Below are 4,770 nucleotides of genomic sequence, written 5' to 3' on the forward strand. Positions count from 1 at the left end.
CCTCGCAAAAGTCGCCATCTTCTATATCGAAAGCGAACGCACAGAGTTTGTCTAGCAATGAAATACCTGTAATAAAAACAAAAATAATGGTAAGTGATCAATGCGACTAACATAACAATTCATCTAAGCGAGACCTATGTCAATTAAATCAAGGTATGCAAAGTAGTAAAAAAGTTTTACCTGAATGTAATATTAGATTGGTTGACCCTGCACTCAATCGTCTCATCAAAATGTGTTCTTTTGACTTCCCAAGACTCACCCAATAGCTGACTCATCCATTCCTCGGATGGACACTTGCATTGATAAGTAATCTTTGTTTTCTTCAAAACATCACATGAACCAAACAAATGTGCAAACAATGAGAATGGAATAAACCAATTAAGATGCACATCTTTGGAGCCTGTGGTGGGTTTCATAGCACTATTGATGTCAGATTTTATCTTCGACTTGCAAGCTCCTGACAACTCCAAGCTACCAATGAACCATTCACCACTAGACAATGGCGGCAATGGGACATGCTGCAATCTCTGGCTTTCTACCACATACAATGAATTATAAAAAAAGATACTTTGAGTGGCAAGTTGACTTGTAGAGGTATTATCATAGATCAAAGAACCTATCTCTTCATGTCAAACATGTATCTTGCCGCTTAAACATTCCACATTCTGCCATTCATGCAAAGTCGATGGATATAGAGCTGTCAATCAAACAAGACTGAATTAGAATACTGCAAAGACTTTTAAAAACAACTCTGATACAAAAGAATAATCAATGATAAAATTTAACAACTTACTGTTTTGTTTATAATTTGCAATGTTGTTCTCGTCGTGTACAGAGATTTGTTTATGCATATAAACATGTTGAATCAACACTTCTGTTACTGCACTTGTGCCATTAAACACTTTTCTGAACTCTAGAATTCTACCTTTCCAATGTTTGCTAGGGTTTGCAACATCCTTGCGCTTGACCTTGAAACTCCCTCGAGTACTTGGGTGCATCAAAATCCAATCCAACGTATAATACTTATCACAAATCCAATTACCGCCATTATCTTTCCTATTGAAGACCTCCACTGCAAGTATGCTACTGATATTTTTCCTCCGTGAAGACATCTGTAACAACCAAATACAAAAGTTACCTATTAACATGTGTATAATTTGCAAATGTTATCTCCAAATGAAATTAAATTTAAATGGATCAATTTAAAAAAGAAACATTGTACCTGTAATTTCTTTCACAAAGATCCCTAGATATGTTGAACAAGAAGTTGACTTATAGCAAGACCATTGTTCCTTCACTGACAGATTCCTGTAGTACAAAAACAAAAGAAATATTGGGTCAACACATACATATAACTTATATAGGCTTTGTCCAAATGCGTTGAAATTTAACCATGGAACAGTAGTAAAAAATGGCAATATACCTGTGGCTTTCTCTGCAAAAAATCTCAAAGATATTGTAGAAGTTGAGTTCTTAATAAATCATTGTTCTTCACCCTCGGAGATTCTTGGAGTAAAAAAACAAAGGAAAGCTCAGTATGCATGTAACTTGTATACATTTTGTCTAAACGAGATAAAATTTAACAGTGGAGCAACAAAAAAACAAGACAATATACCTGTAACTTTGTTTACAGAGAAACCCTAAGATGTTGAAGAAGAAGTTGAGTGTTCAAAATCCCAAAGATGTTGTAGAAGTTGAGTTCTTAATAAATCATTGTTCTTCACCCTCGGAGATTCTTGGAGTAAAAAAACAAAGGAAAGCTCAGTATGCATGTAACTTGTATACATTTTGTCTAAACGAGATAAAATTTAACAGTGGAGCAACAAAAAAACAAGACAATATATCTGTAACTTTGTTTACAGAGAAACCCTAAGATGTTGAAGAAGAAGTTGAGTGTTCAAAATCCCAAAGATGTTGTAGAAGTTGAGTTCTTAATAAATCATTGTTCTTCACCCTCGGAGATTCTTGGAGTAAAAAAACAAAGGAAAGCTCAGTATGCATGTAACTTGTATACATTTTGTCTAAACGAGATAAAATTTAACAGTGGAGCAACAAAAAAACAAGACAATATACCTGTAACTTTGTTTACAGAGAAACCCTAAGATGTTGAAGAAGAAGTTGAGTATTCAAAATGTCACTATTATTGACTGTAAGAGACTCCTAGAGCATCAAAACAAAAGAAATTACATGTCAGAGAATGCACATAACTTGCACAGGTTTTCTCCAAACGAGATAAAACTTTACCATAGAACATCTATGGAAGAGAAAAATATACCTATAGAGTTTTGTGAAGAGAATCTTAGGGCTTTGGTAAAACAAGCTCTGCTCTCATGAAACACATGAATCTCTCTCTGTGCTTGTGCAAAGCAAATGAAATTTTACAAGGTTACAGACATGGCAAGAAATAGTGAGGCTGTAAAATTTCGTCAGGAAAGAAGAAGCGGGGAAAGAGATATGACAAATTTGAGTTCCGCCTAAAAAAGAGGGGGAAACTGAAAAGGGGAGAAAAGAAAAGTCAAACATAAAAATAAGAAAATGAAAATTCGAGGCACAAACTTCCAAGAAGTGACAGCTTTGTACTCCCCTTTTCCCTTATTTTATTGCTGAGGGAAGATTTGGTCCAAGATATGGCTAGAAGATTCATGTTACATGAATCTGGAATTCCAGCTCTCTCATTGGCTAGGCCTATATTTGTTTATTCACTCCTTAAGGGGCAAAAAAGAGAGTCCATATTTCTCCTAATGAGTATTAACACACCAGTATCACCCTCAAAACCACCAGCTGGGAACATGGCTGCACCCCTAAAAGTGGCTCAGCAGCAAGGCCGGGGGGAAGCTTACCAGGGCAGACAGGATGCATGGCCTAGAACTGCCAACCTCAGAGGAAGACAAGGGTCCAATAGCCTCCTCACAACTTTGCTGTCTGCCCCAGTAACTCTAAGCCTGGAGGATCTAGCACGCATCTCCTTACCAGGGCTAAGCAACCTTGATGCAACCTCAATAGGAAAGAAAAGCCGGAGGAGACGGAAAAAGAGTACTGATGCAAAGATAACCCTTAAAACTGAGGAAGCAACCATGCTGGTGACGGGAAAGAGGGTCACAGACGCAGAGGCAGAGACCTCGGCTCCTAAGACAACAAAGCTAGGGAGTGCCAAGGTAGGAGAATATCCCCATCCCAAACGACAACTCGAAGCTATAGCCAAGGTCAAGGAGTGGTCAAGGACGCCCAAAAGCACCTTGAAGATGCTGAACCCATATTGGAAGACCCTATGGATGACTTCTCCAGTGTTAACACACCAGTCTCACCCTCAAAACCACCAGCTGGGAACATGGCTGCACCCCTAAAAGTGGCTCAGCAGCAAGGCCGGGGGGAAGCTTACCAGGGCAGACAGGATGCATGGCCTAGAACTGCCAGCCTCAGAGGAAGACAAGGGTCCAATAGCCTCCTCACAACTTTGCTGTCCGCCCCAGTAACTCTAAGCCTGGAGGATCTACTTAGGCAAAATCACTCCTTGTGGTAGGAGTTAAAAGACTCGATCGAGGGACACGCGGAACTGGTGGGCACTAATCCGCAAGATCACGACGCAGTTACACAGATCCCAAGTCTAACTCTACACACAGATCCTAAGTCTTTGCACATCAATGCTTTTTGGGAGGGCACTAAAGTGCATGCAGTTTTGCCCGTCCTAGCCTTAGGGGACATGACTCGGAAGGGAATTGTAGACACAGGTGCCGGTGTTAGTGTGCTAAACCATGCGGTCCTAGAGGCATGGGGAAACCCTCCCGTAGAGACCGCTAGATTCAACGTCACGCTAGCAAACGGCATGAAGGTAAGACCATTTGGGGTCTTAAAGAATTGGCCGGTAAAGATTGCCGGTGTGCAATTCTCGGTAAACTTTATTGTCATGAAGGGAGTGGATTACGACATACTATTAGGCCGACCTTGGATGAGGAATGCACCAGTCATAGAGGATTGGAGCAATGGATTGATTTTCCTAGGGAACAGAACTAGTGCAGTGAGGGTAGAGATGGACACTTGGACGACGACATCTGTTGACCTGGCTGCCATCTCAGCCATGCTAAAAGGCAATACTCAACTGACCAAGCCCTATGGATCGGTAGCTAGATATATTCCCTGCCCTGAGGATGAGAGGGATTGGATGCACGTGCTGGCAACCATTGACCTACCATTCTCGAATGAGGAAGGACCACCTCAGCAGGTTGCTAAAACCGCCATAGTACCAACTGAAGAGCCAGTTGTGCCACTTTGCATGATGGTAGGAAGCTCGCTCAACCCAGGCAAACCGGCCTCATCTCGCACCCCCAACAACAAACTAGAGCTTCAAGAGATCGTAGAGTATCTGTCCGATAAATTGAACGGCAATTTGGCCACTAACTTAAAGCCTCTACGTGACGTTCGAGCTAAACCAGAATGGAAATGGAACAAAGTCCATGACCTGAACTTGTTATACAATTGGGTTTAGTTACTGACGACAAGGAGTGTGAACAGGGAAGCTTAGGGGATGATGAGCAGTCAGAAGAACAGGACCTGGACAATGAGGAGTATGAGGACTGTAGCTCTACGGGAGAAGAGAGTGAAGAAGAGGTAGACACGATAGAGTACGACACGGAGGGAAAAGCGATAGAGCAAATCAGGGGAGACTTAAGGCCTAGGAAGGAAGGGCTTAGTCAAAACGAAAAAGGAGTCATACTAATGGAGTGTGATAGATCCTGGTTGGAACAAATAGAAGCCGTAGATTACGGGAAAGCT

The 4,770-nt window shown here is 41.3% G+C and overlaps 1 long non-coding RNA gene across 1 annotated transcript; it reads right to left on the bottom strand.

The window, feature by feature from the left end:
* Positions 1-931: 931 nt before the first annotated feature.
* LOC148009292 (uncharacterized) lies at positions 932-1,738 on the bottom strand. Its single transcript, XR_015689846.1, has 4 exons — positions 1,616-1,738; positions 1,424-1,506; positions 1,223-1,308; positions 932-1,112 (listed from the first exon to the last, which is right to left on the bottom strand). It is a non-coding gene; the product is annotated as an uncharacterized LOC148009292 (long non-coding RNA).
* Between the last annotated feature and the right edge of the window lie 3,032 nt (positions 1,739-4,770).

This window comes from Lygodium microphyllum, unplaced genomic scaffold (genome assembly GCF_053477565.2).
Source record: "Lygodium microphyllum isolate KBCC unplaced genomic scaffold, Lygodium_microphyllum_v1.1.10 scaffold_31, whole genome shotgun sequence".
Classification (NCBI taxonomy): domain Eukaryota; kingdom Viridiplantae; phylum Streptophyta; class Polypodiopsida; order Schizaeales; family Lygodiaceae; genus Lygodium; species Lygodium microphyllum.